Genomic DNA, 19340 nt, shown 5'->3' with positions numbered 1-19340 from the left:
CTAGGAGTGAGTGTGGCCCGGGGCGGCGCGCCGGGCCTCTGCTTCCATCTCTGGAGCCTGGACACGGTCTCGCCTCCCTGGGGAGGGCTGGGCTGACCCTTGTGACCTGCTAGGAAAGGTGACTGACCCCGATGACCTTGCGGATGGAGGAGGTGAGGTCCAGGGGCGGGTGACTCATTTAGCGGGCGTGACGCTGGCTGCAGGGGGCGCCCGAGCCGAGCGCAGCTCCCCCACCGTGCGGGGCATGCGCGCTGGAGCGGCTTCCTCTCTGCCTGCGGTTCCAGGAGAAACGCCTCCTCCCGACCGGCTGTGGAGGACGTGGGGCCGCCCCAGGGCCCGCCGCGGGAGGAGAAGGTGAGGAGAAGCCGGCTGAGCGGGGACTGCCGAGGGGTCCGTGCTCACAGGACCCCGCGGAGGAAGGGCGCGCTGTGTAGGGTTTCTGTGGCTTTGTGTGCGGTGACGTGGGTTCCCTGGCGGGGCTGTGGGGTCTCCCCTTTCTGGGCTCGGATCCGCTGGGCTGTCCGCGGGTCTGTGTTTACGCGCACACGGATCCGGTCCCGGGGCTCCGCAGGCAGTCTGCAGTCAGGGAGCCTCCGGCCGCCCGCTGCTCGTGCTCCCCGGCCTCGGCCCTGCAGGGTCCTCCCCGCGTCCACACCCGGGTGGGGCTGTCGGTTCAGTGTCTGGAAGTTCGGTAGCGACGGCGCGCTCTGCAGACGGCTGTGGGCAGAGCAGATATTTTCACGGTTCTTCCCGTCTCCGAGTGTCTCCCTCGACGTCTGTCGTCAGTGTCTCACGGGTGTCAGAGCAGGGCTGTCCCCTGTTCAGTATTTCATGGAGGAGGAGGAGGAAGTTGAGAGGGTTGTTTTGAAGGAAAGGCCCCTGGAAAGAAGCGGGTTCGGAGTGATGGAGGGTTCTCCCCCACTGAGCTGCAGGGGTGGTGATTTCTTGGAGGAGGTGAAACCCGCATCTTCCCCCTTTTTTTAGTTTCTTCTTAGTTAGGTAGTCAGGACCAGGTCCCCAACAAGAAAGTACAGAGTCAGGACAATGAAAATAAAATAGCACTGACATCCTGTTCTGCAGCTTGGATGGGACCACACTGACATTCTGCTTTGTAGCCTTTTCAGAAATGACTTCTGCAAAATGTCCTAAAATAAGACAACCACAAAAGCATTTGTCAGTGTCATGGGCAAGCGGCAGTTAAGACCTAAGCCCCCAGATGTCAGAAAAAAAAATTGGGGCAGTTGTGAGGACAAAATCTTAAGTGTTTTGTCAAACCTCTGGGTCGTTCACAGATGAGACTAAGGTAGCTGGGGACTAAGGTAGGCAGTTATTTGTCCACTGTCCACAATAGGAAATGATAAAAGAGACAGATGAGGTCTCCTCTGGCATTGTCCTTGATCCTCATCCTCCCCAAGGATGATGGCCATCTCTGGACAGGTCAGTGGCAGGGACTCACTCACAGTGTGGGGCATCTGTTCCCCAGAGACGTCAGCCAGGGAAACACTTTTGGCTCTCTGGACCAGCCCAGCCACAGCAAGAGTATCACAGCCCCCTCTCGTGGGCTCATAAGGGTCTCACTGTCTCCAGGCGGGTCCTTGTATTTGGGAAGCCACCGTGAGTGTTTGCAATTGCCTTCATCTCCCACCTCCTTGAGGCAAAGTGCGGATCTCTGGTATCACGTGAAGGCATGTGAAGTCATCGTGTGAGAAAGTGTCCTTTGGCTTCAGAAAACTGTGGGTGGGGCTGCTGGATGGCTCAGCCAGTTAAGTGTCTTCCTTTGGCTCACATCATGATCCCAGGGTTCTGGAATCGAGCTTCGCATCAGGCTCCTTGCTCAGCATGGAAAGGAGGCAAGGAAATAGTCTAGAACCCACAGAGAAGGTGACTAAAGGGGAGTGAAATGGAACTCAGTCTGTGTGTTGCTTTAGGAATTGAATTGGAAGTTAGTTTAAAAGCTGTATTGCATGGTGCACTGGGTGTTATACACAACTAATGAATCATCGAGCCTTACATCGGAAACCGGGGATGTACTGTATGGTGACTAACATAATATAATAAAAAATCATTATAAAAAAAAAGCTGTATTGGTTTTTATAGATGGTCCATTGTCTAAAGGAACAGACAGTGGAAGTTCACCAAATACAAGAACGAAATTTAATTGTTCATGACAGATGCCACCAAGTCATTCCCAGACTTTTCATTCTGCTGTGGTACATTCATTATACCTGTGCAGGCCCACATGGAAGTAATTAATGCAGATATAATGGTCATAAAATATGCCCCTCAGTAGTAGAATAATAGAGGATGCATATGTGTAAAATTATTAGACGACAACTTCCATGCTTTCTCTTTGGTTCCTTATTATCTATGAAATTAGACAATTTTTGTTCTCTAGGCTTAAACTTAATGTCAGTATTTAGAGTTTTTCAATGCAGATTTTCTCCAGTATGAGTTACCAAAATAACTAAACTATGTATGAACTTTTAAAAATGCTATGTTAAAAATTACAACAGGAAAGTTCCATTTTGTGAATATTGTGTCAGCGCATCTCTATTTTGACATTAGTGTTAATTAGAAACGATGACACTTCATGCGAGTACAAATATCAGTTAGAAAAAGAAAAGGTAGGAAGAGTCCTGAATGTTTAAGTAATTGATGAATTAGACCAACGACAGGTTGTGGTTGTGCACCCCACACCTGGCGTCCCAGCCCTCACTTCCAGGGCCAGCTCGTCTCTGTCCTTCGTGTTTCTAACAGTGCCAGCCGCCCCCGCGCGCTCCGGAGCTCCCGGTCTCAGTCTGGTTCCAGTGAGCGCACCGGAGCTCCCTTTCAGACTGGTCGCAGGCGCGTTCCCAGGCTCACCATCTCAGTCTGCTCTCTTGCGGTGCCATCCCCGCCCGCTCCCGGTGCAGGTGGCTACCGCTTCCTGGCGCTGAGCGTGGCGGCTCCCTCCCCCTTCCCCCTTCCGTTTATCTTCCCATATATGTGCGCGGTTTCACGGCTCCCCGCTTCGTACCTCAATACTCAGCGCTGGAGATGTTCATTTGTAGAGATCCAGATGTATCTTCCTGCGTCTCAGGCTGATTCCGTAGATGTTCAGGCTGGTCTGGTACCTATCCAGCTCGACTCAGGGGACCGGCTGAAAAAGGGGTCCCCTACTCCTCCGCCATCTTAACTCCTCTCCTCTAGTGGCTTCCTTCTAAAAAAGAGAACACAATACAAGTCATGTCATTTCCAAGATTGGGTTATAAAAATGGCAGTCGTACACCCTCTGTTGATCTCTCACTTGCATACTCCGATGAACCCAGGTGCCGGAGTCGAGTTATCCTCTGAAGAGGCCCAAGTGGTAAGGAACTGAGGGGAGCCTCAGGCCATCAATCAATGAGTCCTAGCAGGTCCGTGACCCTGGGAGCAGATCCTGCCCCAGCTGAACCTTGGGGTGATGCCTGCCTTGGACAACATCATGGCTGCCGCCTGTCAGAGGACCAAGCTCAGCTGAACCAGATCCCTCAGAGGATCTGTGAGCCAGTAACTGTAAGTTATTTTAAACTACTGCATTTCACCGTAGTTTATTACACAGAAAGAGATGACCAATGCAAATTAGAGTAAAGATTTTAAAAGTGAGATAAGATGGTGGAGGGAAATGGGAAAGACAAAGACACTTAGGATGGCTGAATTGAAGGAGGGCAGATTAGACTCATGACCAGAGGCATCTTTTTTCTCAGTCAAGATTTTAAGAGTCAGGTGAAGTAAATGAGTACAACAAAACGAAGAGCTTTATAACAGTTCAGTCAGAACAACTCCCAAGATGCAGCTAAGCATAGTGGGAAGTCTTTTTGATTTATCCTTAAATATTGTGCATCAACACAATATGTATGAACACGATCAATTCCAACGGCGATTATACTCAATGATTCATCAAACTAGAAACACGCAGATACATACACATGTGTTATCTTGGTGACTCCCTAGGTAGGTGAACTGTGGAAAATTATTTTACCCCACCCTAACTCTGTTTCTGTGTGTCTAAAAAGGAAGACTGTACTACCCATCGCCTAGGATTGTGAAAACAAGAAAATGGATGGAAACCACCCAGTGCAGTATCTGCCCCATGGAAACTGGCTCCTATCTGTATGGTCTAATTTCCCTCTTACCTCATATAGAGAGAGTCTAAGAGTCTCATTCACTGATTATGGCACTCAGTGTTTAACTTGAATAATGAATGTCCAAGTGTTCACAGGAGTTTTGAGAAAGGCTATGGGGAGGTTGGTGGGTCTGAGCATTAAGGCTTTACCATTTCTATTTTGCCGAGACGGATTTTCTAATCACAGACAGAAGGTTCCTTATTTGCTTCCAAGTGTGGAATTTAGAGTTCACATTTCAGAAAAGAAATCCATTTTAACACCCACTCTTCCACACATATATAGATCTAAGTCTGTGACATGCTATCTTACCTGAGCTGTGAATTTCCTGTTTGGGGCTGCATGAACAGAATTGCTACTTGCAAATAACCACAGAGCCTCTTTCTTTCTCTCCTTCTTTCCTTCTTTTCTTTCTCTCTTTCTTCCTCTCTGTGTCCTCCTCTTCTTCCTCCTCTTACCTTCCCCTTTTATTCCTCCCTTTCTCCTTCTTTCTCCCTTTCTTCTCTCTCTCCTGCCTTCCTTCTCTTGCTCTCTTCCCCCTTCCCCATGTCTGAGATAGCAGCTGATAAAATATTGTGTACTTTTTTCCACATGGATTTTTTCCTCATCTGGCATCATATTTTTGCCTAAATTAATCTTTCAGAATAATCACGTTGTGTTTGAAGAAGCCAATGCCAGCAATTCAAATAAGGGAGGACAAAATGACTAGCTAATAAAAAATACTTCTTCCTAAGAAATGGCCATCCTAGAATTACTAATTAGCCAGTACCTATAATATATAACAGCTGGAAAGCAATGGACACCAACACTGTAATTTAAGTAGAAAGGGAATTTATTAGAAGGATGAGAAGGCACCCAAACTGAAGGGAGAACTGGAAACCAAACTCAAAAGGAAAGAACTTTACACCTAGAGGGGCAGGGTCTCCATAGCAAGGACCCCCAGGCAGTCTTCTTCAGGCACCACTGCTGGAATGAATAAATAAATGAACACAGTTTTAGTGTTTGTTTTACTTCCCATTTGTGACATTCAAATTTCAAATTTCATAAATTTCACAGTCCTGAGAGGGAGTTTGATTAGGGGAGCATAGGTCAGCTGGGCAAACCTCTGTTGTTATCAATGATGCAAAAAAAAAAAAAAATCATTGTGATAGAGACTCCTGGTACTTTGCAAGCTTCTGAGAGGTTGGGCTGAGCGTTCTATCTTAATTGACTTGCCTTCTAAGGCCTCACATGCTTTGGAAGACATAATTTCTCAAGAAAACCTCAGGGCACTAGTGGGAAGTAGAAATGGATGCTGGCTAGCTTAAAATGACAAATATCAACTCCATGTAATTTTTATACATTGATTTGACAGAAAGAAACCCACTTGAGCTGTATGTGAGATCCAGGCTCTGAAATTCTGGGCTGTCATCCTCAGGTCAGGGGAGAAGAAGTATTTCATCATCTCTCAGAACACAGCCTCTTGAGTCAGACTGAATGGACTCAAACCCCAGCTCTGTAGCTTCCTAATGAGAACACTGTGACGAATTACCTGTCCTTGCTGTACCTCCATTTCCTTATCTGAAAAAGGAAATAGAAAGCATACCTGCCTCCAGGGAGTGCCGTGACGATTCCTTGTGTCGTTACACGCACGTCGGTTAGATACCCTCGGTCACGTTCGTTGTAAAGGGACAGCGTGTAGGTTAAACATGTGGAGTCATGAGACCCAGGAGGAAGCTGCACGCATCTGGCTGGTGGTCATCCACTGGGTTGTAATTCGGTGAGCCAAGCACGCGAGTAATCAAACTGCAGATGGAGGCGGTTAAGAAAGGTCAAGTGCCATCGATCACGGAAGCCAGAGCGGCAGCTGTGAGAATGACACGGAGCAGGAGGTGAGAGTCAGGATGCTGAAGGCGAACCACTGGACCCCGAGGCCATGGCAGCTAGGGAGCGAGCGGTTTACAGACGCACTGGAGAAGGCCACGCAGGTACAGCAGGTGCGTGGAGCCAGCATCAAGGAGACTTCTTCTGAGTAGGTCTCCTCTCTCTCTCAAAAGCTTCTCATAATTGCACTATCTTTATGAGCATTACTTTAAATTCACTATCAGACATATGACTTACCTCCATTTTGTTTAGGTCTCTTACTGTGGTTTTGCTCCGCTGCACTATCAATGCTAACTAAACCTAGGCTTTAGGGGAGAGCTAGTGGGCTGAGCCACCTGCAGAAAAGGGCACGTCTAGAAATAGGGATTGTGAGGATTAGAATAGAGGCAACAAATGACACATCAGCATTGTGGTATCCATGCCGGCCGATTAAATAATAAGGATACGAGTAATGAATAGTAGTAGTAATAACAATGATAGATAACATTCACTTAGCACTTGCTATGTGACTAGCACTCTACAAAGTGCTTTGTATCCATTATATCATGTAATTCTCCCAATAAATCTTTGAGATAACTGCTACAAAGTATAAGCCTGATGGGCACAGAATTTGTCTTCACCGCTCTGTCCACAATCCTTCGAAGAGAACCTGATACTTCAGAGGTATTTCCGAAGTGTTGTGTGGTCCCCAGTTAGAGAACGACATGTCCATTGTCCAAATAACCTGCTCAGGTCACATAATGTCAGATTGTCGAGCCGGGATTCAAAGTCAGGGAGCTTGGTTCCAGAGCCCACGATCAAACTGTACAGTTTTACCCAACACTACCCCATCTCCCACAGCCAGTTTCTACTGACTACCTCCTCCTCGCTGTACTTCCTTCCGTCGATCAGAGTGAAATAGAGTGTTAGGAAAAGGAAAAAAGAAATTGTCAATGATAAGCTTATTATAAAATAGGATAATGAAGACATAGTACTTGCAGCCCCAAATCAAAGGTTTTGGTATTATGCAAACATGGGTACTTGAACCAACTATATGCACGGCATTGAACTAACTGGATGATAAAAATATGATCAAGACAGGTGTCTAAACTTGAAGGATCCACATTCTAGTGAGAAAGATGGGGGTATACACAAACAAATAACCTAGTGAATGCAGACATGGAGGGGTTTTTTGTTTTGTTGTTTTTTAAAGCCCAGCAGTTTCCAGCAGTAGTGAAATGCATTGTGTCTGGGGAGAGCAGGCATGCGCAGGAGTAATGGGAGGGAGAAAAGAAAGGTAGTTTATAAGACACAAGAACTTGGAAGGGTCTTTTACATGAAGGACATTATACTTCATTTGTTAAAAGTAGGAAGACAGCAGGATTAATGTGTTAAGTAATAACACACCACTGGCTTGATCAGACTGCAGGAAGACGGGCAAGAGGACGCCAAGCAATAATGTAGGGCCGATATGATTAGGGTCTGAAATGAGATGGTGGCGGTGGGTCCAATGCAGAATCACAGGATTTAGTGGCTGATTGAATTTCATCATGAAGGACAGCGAAAATCAAACATGACTCTCAAGTTTCTCACTGAAGTAAGCAGGGGGGATGATAACACTACCAATCCCAGGAACAGAAATAAATAGGAAAAGTAGATTTGTCTAAGGGAGGGAGAAAAACCTATTATGGATACATACACCATCTGAAGGATTTGTAAAAAGTGAAGAAGGAACTCAAGCACATAAAATGTTACAAAATTCCATACCTGTGTTGCATAGTCTCACATGTGGGAATTAATTCTGTTACTTCAGCTCTTGTTTGTTTGTTTTGTGTTGTTTTTTAGTTGCTGTCTTCTAAAACGTAGCTCCAGGGCTGTAATTGAAAGTAATAGAGTTTACTTGGACGTGCTTTAATATAAAATCTTTCTTCCTCTGGCTGCTGTTTCTATGTTCCGGAACTAATTGGAGCCCTGTTCATAATCTACCAGACACAGTTTGTGTTTATAGTACTTAATTTTGAAGGGAGCGGCCAAGATGGTCGCATTTTGAAAAGTCTCTGAGAAGAAAATGTTTGCATTTGGAACATCACTAGCCAAGTCTTTTCCATAAACTTTTAACTTGAAAGAGAATAGCCCTAGAAGAGAGGAAAACTTACCTAAATGCAGGATCAATGAGGAAAAGAGCAAGAAGTCTAGATGTTCTGAGGACCTGTCAGTCACGTGGGTCATTGATTTGTTAGAATGAAGAGGATTTGTTAGAATGTTGAAAACTACTGGTAGTCAACTGACTCTTCACACCTCATTAGTTAACTGGCCTCATTAGGACTATTTAAACTTTAGGAAGTCTCCTAGTTGACTTAATTGCTTAGCCAACAAGAGATTTTTTTTTTCTTTCAGCTTTTTTGAGGTATAATTGGTATACAAAAAATTGCATATAATTAAAATATACAACTTAGTGAGTTTGGACAAATGTATACACATGTTACTGTACCACAATAAACATATCCATCACTTCCCAGAGTTTCCTCTGTCCCTTTGTTTGCTCATTTGTGGTAAGAACACCCATAAGATCTACCCTCTTAATAAAATTTTAAGTACACATACCTTTCTGTTAACTGTTAATCATCCAGCAGATCTTTGGAATGTCTGTTCTCTAACCGTAACTTACACTATTGAACAACTCCCCCTGCCACTTCCTCCTCATCCTCTGGTGACCATCTTTCCGTCGTCTACTTCTGTACTTCTGTTTATTTTATATTCTTTAAAGTTTAAGAATCTCTAGACCCCGCATAGATACTCTAAATTTGACAGAGTAAGTTGAGAGTATTTCCTTTCAAAAAGCATAAGGACTGATAAAATACTACACACACGCACACACACACGAGAAACAGAACTCGCAGGTTGCAAAGATGACATGCATGAATGAATCAATTTATGATTAATTGCTTTTTAATGATTCATTGCTTTTTTCTCTATATATCTGAGAAGTGAGTAAATGTTGATTTTTATGTTTAAAGGTGTATTTTTGTTTGCGATGTAGAGAGTACAGGCCTTGATAAACCTACCACAAAATTCTGGCTATTGTTTTTCTGACTGATACTTAGAGCCTTTAATTTTGTTTTTGTTATTGTTTTTTATGACTACTGAGGAGACCTATTACAGACTTTTATATTCTTGAAAGATATAATTAAAAGAGAGAGATCTGGCAAAAGTTGTATACGTTAAATTGTTTGATTTCTTTATAATAGAGTTATTTCCAATTTGAGCAGTCTGCAAACTATCATTTTTATGTCAATAAAATAATTAAATATGGAAGGAATAACAACACAGCCAGGAGGTATTAAATAAACTACCAGGTTTTCCTATTTCATCCAAGTATCATCCTAATATTTAATGAAGAGAAAGCCAATTTACAAATTTTAAAAGCAGCATTAAATCTAAATAGCTAGTCTAGGGGACTACAAAGTGTATATCATGACCTGTCAGTGGATATTAAAACCTGAAAGCCTGATTGTCTGTGATGGTGACTACCATTTGCTCCTTTTTCATGTGCCCCTTTTCTTGGTTTTCTGGTATCCTCACCTAAATTGGATGCACATATGATCATGCTATGTATTTGTCTTGTTGGTAATGATTTTTTTTTTTTAGGAGAGAGAGAGAGTGCAAGCCTGAGTGGAGGGTGAGGCAGAGAGAGAATCTTAAGCAGGCTCCATACCCAGCATGGAGCCTGATGCAGCTCGATCTCTCGACCCTGAGATCATGACCAGAGCTGAAATCCGGAGTTGGATGTTTAACCAACTAAGCCACCCAGGTGCCCCATTTTTGGTCATGATTTTAGTGTTTTGGCAGCACTGTCTCAAAAAAAAAAAATCAGTTGGTCTTTAATTTAGTTAAATTTCTTTTTATAGCTGATCAGTTGGGGCCAATTAGTTAAGAAAGGTGATGGTTGTCACAAAGGAGAGTAAGGATGAAGGGTGATATTAATAAGTTAGTTTTTCTCTGCCTCTTTGAATCCTTTGAATGCTTGGTTAATCAGTCCCCTGATTTTTTTCTTTTGCACATAAAAAGAGAGACTAGGATTTCTGGATATGAAATTATAGTCTTCTAATGGGTATATCAAAATCTCTCCTCTCCCAAACTCTGTTCCCATTTCAAATTTGGTTGATTAGTACTTTCTTAATGTGTTTTATAAGGGTTTTAGCATAATCTTCATCATTATTACTATCATTCATGAACACTAAAGACCCTCAATTGGAAAAGCTGGTTAGAAAAATGAATGCAGAGAGTCAGAGGTCTGTCTCTGAAAGGATAATGATTCACAAAGCAACTATTTTAGTTTGGCAAATGTTACATGTACCAAACAAAAGTTGATTATTTTTGTCTGATTCCTGACTGAAATTCACCACAGCCATTCCTAAATTTAGATTGAGTTCCTGAATTGTCATTTGAACATGTAAACTAATAATAACAGACTGTTAAATTGTATGGCTTGGTACTTAGAGGGCAATACAGAATAACTACGATTTGGATACCTGCTGAAGAATACCGTCTTAAAAATAGAAAAGTTCATCAGAAAGAAAAATCTTAATGAATGATTGCCTAAAGAACTTGCAATCTCTGTTTCTTTGGATAGTCTAAAATCGGCTCCTCTATTAATCTAAAGCAGCAGGAGTTACATACTTGACGTTTATCCATTGACCACTCTGTGGAACTGCAGTTACTGAGCTAGGTTTGAATTCACTCCTTTGACTTGTGTCGAGGTCCTCCTGAATGAGGATTTATATTATGAAGCACCTCTCTAAAACTTGTTCCTGAATTTACTGTCAGAATATTGTTAAGGACACATTTTGTTACAAGAACCCTCCTTGTGAGGATTTTCAGAGTAAGTTAATTTTTATTAGTAGTGTTAGGAATTGCTGAGCTTTTCCTGAATAATTGATTCATAGATTCTATGAATGGTGTAACTCAGCAAATCCCAAACTAAGGTAAGACTCACTGAGGAAAACTTTCAAAATACTGAATCTTGGGTGTTTCCCCAGATGGACAGACTCAGAATATGGAGGTATAGGTCCAGGAATTTGTGTTTTTCACAAAATGTCCCAGGTGGTTGTCAATGAACAGACTCTGAAACTCACTGGAGTAAACTGATCAACTTGCCCATTTTTCACTGCCAGCTAGAAAAATTAAGAGGCAATATTGTAGTCTACTTTATGAGTCCATATGATTTCATGTTCAGTATGTCTTTTTAAAGAAACCTATTTAAAAATGTATCCTACCTTGATTTCTCTTAGTTTTAGCATTAATTTCTACTTTCTACTCCAGCTCATGTTTGACAAATCATTGCTTACCAGCTTTTAATTTTTTCTTTTTAATGAGGTAAAAGTGTATCCCATAATACACACAGATTTTAAGTGTCTTATTTAAGAAATATTGATAAATTACACATTGTTTGTAACCCAAATAAAGAAGATAGAATAACTCCCAAAAGTTGCCTAATGTCCCTTTTTAGTCATTTCTCCCCTATCTTCCCTCTAATTATAACAATGAATTATCTAAGTCACTGCAATTGATTTAACCTGTTCTGGAACTTCTTTTTTTTTTTTTTTTTTTTTTTTTTTTTTTAAAGCTTTCGCTTTCTTTTTTTTTTTTTTTTTTTTTTTTAAGATTTTATTTATTTATTTGACAGAGAGAGACAGCCAGCGAGAGAGGGAACACAGCAGGGGGAGTGGGAGAGGAAGAAGCAGGCTCACAGCAGAGGAGCCTGATGTGGGACTCGATCCCGGTACGCCAGGATCACGCCCTGAGCCGAAGGCAGACGCTTTAACGACTGCGCCACCCAGGCGCCCCTGTTCTGGAACTTCTAATACTTGGAATAATAGAGTATGTACTCTATTGTATTTTGTTTGCTTTCACTAAAAAAATACTAAGATTCATCCATGTTGCTTTGTTTATCAGTGGTTTGTTCCGTTTTATAGTCAAATAGTAATCCATTTTCTAGAACACACCAAAATGTATTTATTCATTTATCTATTGATGGACATTTGAGTTTTTTCCAATTTGGGCAGTTATGAGTAAGCATTCTTGCACAAGTCTTTGGTGGACATGGGTTTTGATTTATCTTGGGGAAAATCCCAGGCATGGAATTGTTGGGTCGCAGAGTTATGTGTTTCACATTGTGGAAGCTGCTTTTCCAAAGTGGTAGTATTATCTTACACTCTCATGAGCAAAGTATGAAAATTCCATCTGCTTAATAGCCCGCCAACACTTGAAATTTGTGTCTTTCTTATTTATTTGTTTTTTTTTAGTGGACTCCACACCCAGCGTGGAACCCTACATGGGGCTTGACCTTACGACCCTGAGATCAAACCTGAACTGAGATCAAGAGTCAGACACTTAACCAACTGGGCAACCGAGGTGCCCCAAAATTTGTAAGTCCTCTGAAAATTATGATATGTAACAGCATCTCATGGCTTAAGTTTTCATTTTTCTCATATTTAAGGATGTTGAGAATATTTTCATACGCTTGGTCATTTGTATATATTTCTCAATAAAGTGTCTTTTTTCAAATTTTTGTTTATTTTTATTACGTTATTTGATTTTATATTATTGAATTACAGGAGTGTTTTTCCTGTAGTATATTCTGAATACAAGTCTTTTTTTCAGATATGTGTTGATTTTTCATTTTTCAATAATGTCATTTGAAGGGCAAAGTTAATTTTAATAAAGCCCATTTATCATTTTTTTCCTTTTATTCTTAGCTTTTTTGGGTCCTGTAAAAGAAATCTTTGTCTCCTCTCTCTTTACAAAGATATTCCCCTATATTTTATTCTAAAAGTTTTATGCTATTAATTTTTACATTTAGGTCTGTGATCCATCTTGAATTAATTTTTGCATAGGTGTGAGATAAGAGTTCATTTTCATTTTGATCTGTACAAATATCCAGTTGTTCCAGCACCACTGCTGAAAAGACGATTTCTTGCTCATTGACTTACCTTGGTGCTTTTGTTGAACAACAATTGAACATAAATATATTTGGGTCTAGTTGTGGTCTACCTATTTTTTATTTCATAGATCTCTGTATCCGTATGACATTTATATAACATTTTGGTAACTGTAGCTGTGAGTGAGGATGAAAATCAGAATAAGTAAAATCAGGCAGTAGGAGTGTAATGATCTTTTCACAATTATTTTTGCTACGTCCTTGGCATTTCCATATAAATTTTAGGATTAGATAGTCAAATCCTCCATGTAAATGGCTGGGATATTGATTAATATTTTGTCGACTCTAAAGGCAAACTGGGGAGAACTGACACCCTAGTAACACTGACTCTTTATATCCATGAACACGACGTATCTCTCCATTTGTTCATGTCAGATGTTCTTCTTCATCTGTTGAGTTGATCATACGACATTTCCTCTTTAATTTGTTAGTATGATAAAAAAGTATTATTCATTTTTAAATGTTGAACCAAACATTTTTTCTCTTTTATTGAAATAATTGCTGCGTCACATTATTTTAGTTTTAGGTGCACAAACATAATGATTCAATATTTGTGTATATTGCAAAATGATGACCACAATAAACTTGCATTCTCTTTTCTTTTATTTGTCAGAGAGAGAGAGAAAGCACAAGTAGGGGGAGTGGCAGGCAGAGTGAGAAGCAGGCTCCCTGTTGAGCAAGGAGCCCTGTGCGGGATTTGAACCCAGGACCCCAGGATCATGACCTGAGCCCAAGGCAGACGCTTAACCGACTGAGCCACTCAGGCGTCCATAAACTTGCATTCTTGAGGCAAACCCACTTTCTGATGACATATTGTCATTTGGTATATTCTGGACTTGTTCTGTTAATGTTCCATTGAAGATTTTCAGCATGTTCATGAGTAATATTTGTTTATAATTTTCCTTTCTTTCTCATGTTCTTACTGTGTTTTGCTATGAGGTTTATACTCTATTTCGTTTTATTCCCAGGTACCTGTTCAGTACTCAAAGGAGATGAAAAGCTGATCATCTCAGTCTTCTAACTTGGCAGGGTGTCTCAGTTGCTAAGGGTAATGTAAAAAAAATTACCACAAACTTGAACCTGATGGCTTAAAATAACAGAAATTTGTTCTGTCACAGTTTTCCAGGCCAGAAGTCTAAATCAAGTGTCAGCAGGCCTGAGCTCACTCCCAAGACTATAGGGGAGAATCCTTCCTTGAGTCTCCCAGGTTCTGGTAGATCCCATGTTCCTTGACCTCCGACTACATAACTTCCTTCTCTGTCTTTATCTTCCCATGGCTCTTGCTTCTGTGTCTTCTATCTCGTATAAGGTATTTAATTTAGGGTCCACCGAGATAATCAAGTGTGATCTCATCTCAAGAACCTTAATGTAATTACATGTGGACAATAACTTTTTCCAACTATGGTCATAGTCACAGGTTTTGGGGGTTAAGATAGGGACTTTTTGGGAGGACTACCATGGAACTCACCATACAAGGATTCAATATCGTTTGTGTTAAAAAAAAGAAAGAAAGAAAGAAAGAAAGAAAGAGAGAAAGAAACTCTGTATGCTTGTTGCATTTTAAGCTAAAGGACTAGAGAATTTATGTATTTCTCTTTGCTGGAAGAAATGTTGTTAATAGAGGATCTCAGATGGGGATAAAGTCACTTGATGCTTCAGTTCAGGGCCTCTGAGAAGAGAAAGCCAGAGAATTAGAGGAATTAGGTCTATAAGAGACTAATTGGGAAAATGCCTACAAAAGAAAAGGGAAGTCAGAAAAGGTGAGGAGAATCCTGACCCATGTGAAGAAAAGAGTAAGGAAGGGGAATTCCATTAGGCAGGGTCTCAGATTGCAAGTAGTTCCAAGAACGTGTCATTGAGGGAGTCTTTGAGCCAAAATGACCCATCAAAGAAATTCTGCATCTTAGAGGAATGGGTATCTCTTCGTCACTGGCTGAGAGCAGCCCACTGGAAGTGAGATGATAGGGAAAACAAAGTGGTAGAAAATTCAGACAAGAGCAAGGGCCACCAGTCAATATGTTCCCTGTAGCCAGAGATCTGAGTGGAGCATTTTCCGGGCAGCCACGCTCAACATGTGCAAAGCTAAATTTAGCTGGTTTGGGGGCACCAATGAAGAAAATCATCTTTAAATAATGAATTCTCTCCGTCCACTCCCAGGTGCTCTCCCCATGCTATGATGGTTTTAAGGCATTTTTACTTTGTACACAGAATTTTTTTTTTCCAAGGAAAGAGGATGGGTCTTCACAGGGCTAATTTGGACCATTCGTTTATAATCTAATTTAAACCAATTGTATAATCTACCTGTAAACTATTACAACAGTCTTTTAAAATACAGAATTTGGCCTGTCATTAAGTAAACAGATGTTTAAGCCCTCTTTGATTTTTTTGTTTTGTATTTTCTATACAGATCTGGGCATTTGAAAATTGAGGGTTTAGGATATTAAAACATTTTATTTCCCTTTGTCCTCTTTACAGCCTTTTCCAAACCAAAATCAGGAAGAGGTGTAATTTGTTAGGAAAATCTGTGAACCTATAGAATTTCCTGTAGCTGCTGCCGCCACCCCTCCCTTGAACCACACCTCCACATTCCACCTTCAGCATCCATGCTGGGGGCTCGTGTCCTCCAGAATTCCAGCCACGGCAGTGAAATGACTCAGGATGACCTTGAACCTCAGTGGACCAATGTCTACTTTTTTCTTTAACCACGGTGGCCATCGTGGCAGAAGCAGCTACATGCCATAGGTCTCAGCCCTGGTTTAGAGAGCCCCATTGAAGGACTCCCCTTTCCTCCATGCTATGTAGTTTTATGACAGAATCCCTGTCCTTTCTCTCCAAGATAGAACATATGTTGTGGAGAAGGTGGTTTGAGCTTCAAGTGATTGTCACAAAAACCCTTTTTTTCCCTTCCTCTGCCTGTTCACTGTGAAATGTATTCCGTATCACCCCTCTTTTGATGTCTTACCAGGGGAAGATTGGCTTGGAAATTTGTAATGAAGCCTATAATGTGCATCTGGAGGTTTCCGAAGCTGAACGTGGTAGTTAAGGCTCCTGGGCTTCAGATGGCTGCTCCTGCAGGTGAGAGTCAGCGTTCTCTTTCTAGCTTTCTAATCCAGCGTTGGTAATCTGGATAATGCCACACGCATTATTAATAACCATTTTAATAATGGATTGAAAAATGCAGGTATGTAGGTTTATCTTAACAAACTAGCAGAATTTGAGAAATAGCTATTTATAAACATATTTTTACAGCGTATTTGATATGTGCCATGCACTTTGGAAAACACTTTGTAAAATAAACGAGAGTTCTTGTCCCTGGATGCCCCATAGTCTATCCTGGGGGCAGACCAGTAGTCATAGTTGCAACGTGCACAGTGTGTACGTGAGTATGGACATATATGATGTGTCATTATGTTGATTCTTTCTGGGAAATCTGTGGAAGTGACATCTGAATAATAACTTGATGATCACTGCGAGTGTTCTAGGAACATCTGAAGAAAAAAATATATGAGTAAATGAATGAAAAATGGAAGGTTATATTCTTTCAAAATTTTTAATAATTCAGTGTGGTGGGGTGCCTGGGTGGCTCAGCTGGTTAAGCATCTGCCTTCAGCTCAGGTCATGATTCCAGGGTCCTGGGATCGAGCGCCACATTGGGTTCCCCGCTCAGCGGGCCCTCTCTCTCTCTCTCTCCCTCTGCCCCTCCCCACTACTCGTTCTCTCTCTCTCAAATAAATAAATAAAATCTTAAAGAAAAAAAGATAATTTAGTGTGGCTAGAATACAACATGCATGTACGTAAAAACTAGATTTGAGATTGGAAAAAGTTGGCTGGCTCTATTTTATGGACAGTGGGTATTCCTGGAGGTTTCAAAACAGAGGCAGGATCTGATGACAGGGAAGACTCAAAAACACCAAGATTCTAAGAATTTTAAGGACATTTCCTGAGAAAACTATTGAGAAAGAGACAAGATAATACAATAAGCAAGTGGGGCTCTATGAAACCTCATTATTAGAGAAAACCCATCCAAGCCAGTGTTGGTGGGCATTTATAGCTGAGCTTGTTCCTAGGACGTGTCTAAGTGGAGAGAAATGTATTTTGGCTTTTCCAGTGGTGGTTAGTCAGATAGGACCGCAGGGAAGGAGGTATCATACATAAAGTTCCACTACATCTCACTCACACACACTCACACACACAGGGAAGGAGAGAGAAAGAAAGAAATTCATAGCAGGTTCTGAATCTTCAAAATTCTGTTTTCCATTTGAAAAAGATTCATATAGCTCAATGATCTCTCACCCATAGTAGACTTAGACCCCTTATCATGTACACATTGGTAAGAAGTCACTTCTTGGAATCTTTTTTAAAAGCTCTTTATCTCTCAACAGTGGCTTCCAAGCATTTTCCCAGCATTGCCTCCCCCCCTGCACAGCTGCTCAGTAGCGTTCACTTGATTTCCAAGTCTTTTTTTTTTTTATGTTATGTTAGTCACCATACACTACGTCATTCATTTTTTGTGGATTTTTTTTGTTTTTTAAGATTTTATTTATCTGACAGAGAGAGAGACAGTGAGAGAGGGAACACAAGCAGGGGGAGTGGGAGAGGGAGAAGCAGGTTTCCCGCCGAGCAGGGAGCCCGATGTGGGGCTCGATCCCAGAACCCTGGGATCATGACCCGAGCCAAAGGCAGACACTTAACCAGTGAGCCATCCAGGCGCCCCTGATTTCCAAGTCTTACGAGCTGCCTTCGATTCTTGTTATCGTTAGCGTAAAGCAGATACGCACCCCCTCTCTCCAAGGACCCAGCACACTTGGCCTCAACAAACTGTGATCACAGGTTCTACTTATAGCAGGTACACTTTTCTGACAAGTATTTAAAAATAATTTTGCACTTCACTTAAAACTCACAGTCATGCTGACAGAGTTGTTCACCTTGAGGAAGTAAAACATTGCTCTCTCTCCCTCCATCGGCTTATTGATTTAATCTGCACTCATCACATGGGGAGAGCAAGTAGCGAGGTGAGTACCTGTTGGGAGAGTTGTTTCTAGCACAGACAGCAGATTGGATGCTGATCTGGTATCGTGTTAGTGAGGGCAGCTGTTTGTTCCCTGGATTACCAGCCCTCTCCAAGTATTTTATGGGACTCAGATCCCTTTTGTGGATTTTACCTCTGATGCCTTTTCACTCTCGGGAAGCTTACCATGACAGACTGCAGGAGAGAGAAAACAAACATTCGAACAGGACACAGAAATGTTCTAATTTACAGTTGTGGTGAGGTGGGTGCAGGGGTGGGGAACCATCCAGATAGGGCACATGTGGAGAAGCTTGGAGAAGCTTGGAGAAGTTTTAAAGTGCTTCGGAGTGTAGTTGGACTGTCTAGACCATGTGTACAGGCTAAAGATTAGTGTGGCAGGTATGGGAATTGTAATAGTATGGACGTAATGTATGTTAAGAAAAAAATCCAAAATGATAGAAAGAATGGTATTTGGCTTTCTTTCCTTTTAATCTTCATTTCAGAAAAGGAGACTGATAACGTAATATTTGTCACCCTTAGGACTTTATTTTATGACACCTGATTAGTGAAAATATGTGCAACTTTCACCTATTTACACACTTTTTTTTCTCAATGTTGTAGAAACTTGAAAATATTTCTTTTTTTTTTATAATGATTTTTTATTTTATTATGTTAGTCACCATACAGTACATCCCCGGTTTCCGATGTAAGGCTCGATGATTCATTAGTTGTGTATAACACCCAGGGCACCATGCAATACGTGCCCTCCTTACTACCCATCACCAGTCTATCCCATTCCCCCACCCCCCTCCCCTCTGTATCCCTCAGTTTGTTTCTCAGAGTCTATAGTCTCTCATGTTTCATTCCCCCTTCTGATTACCCCCCCTTTCTTTATCCCTTTCTTCCCCTACCGATCATCCTAGTTCTTATGTTCCATAGATGAGAGAAATCATATGATAGTTGTCTTTCTCTGCTTGACTTATTTCACTTAGCATTATCTCCTCCAGTGCCGTCCATGTTGTAGCAAATGTTGAGAACTCGTTCTTTCTGATAGCTGAGTAATATTCCATTGTATATATGGACCACAACTTCTTAATCCAGTCATCTGTTGAAGGGCATCTCGGCTCCTTCCACGATTTAGCTATTGTGGACATTGCTGCTATGAACATTGGGGTGCATATGGCCCTTCTCTTCACTACGTCTGTGTCTTTGGGGTAAACACCCAGTAGTGCAATGGCTGGATCATAGGGTAGCTCAATTTTTAACTTTTTAAGGGACCTCCACACTGTTTTCCAGAGTGGCTGTACCAACTTGCATTCCCACCAACAATGTAGGAGGGATCCCCTTT

The 19340-nt window shown here is 41.6% G+C and overlaps 1 long non-coding RNA gene across 4 annotated transcripts; it reads left to right on the top strand.

Annotated features, from left to right (window-relative positions):
- The first annotated feature begins 261 nt into the window (after window positions 1–261).
- On the top strand, window positions 262–18921 carry LOC113240828 (uncharacterized). Of its 4 annotated transcripts, XR_008956123.1 has the most exons (8): window positions 262–354; window positions 3309–3534; window positions 4035–6118; window positions 9633–9795; window positions 11671–11864; window positions 12290–12412; window positions 13953–14032; window positions 15950–18921. It is a non-coding gene; the product is annotated as an uncharacterized LOC113240828 (long non-coding RNA). The 4 variants fall into 4 exon arrangements; XR_008956120.1 differs by having other exon boundaries at window positions 263–3534; XR_008956122.1 differs by having other exon boundaries at window positions 264–354; window positions 3309–6118.
- Window positions 18922–19340: the final 419 nt, after the last annotated feature.

This window comes from Ursus arctos, unplaced genomic scaffold (assembly GCF_023065955.2).
Source record: "Ursus arctos isolate Adak ecotype North America unplaced genomic scaffold, UrsArc2.0 scaffold_28, whole genome shotgun sequence".
In the NCBI taxonomy this organism is placed as follows: domain Eukaryota; kingdom Metazoa; phylum Chordata; class Mammalia; order Carnivora; family Ursidae; genus Ursus; species Ursus arctos.
This window is presented reverse-complemented; position numbering and strand designations above follow the sequence as displayed.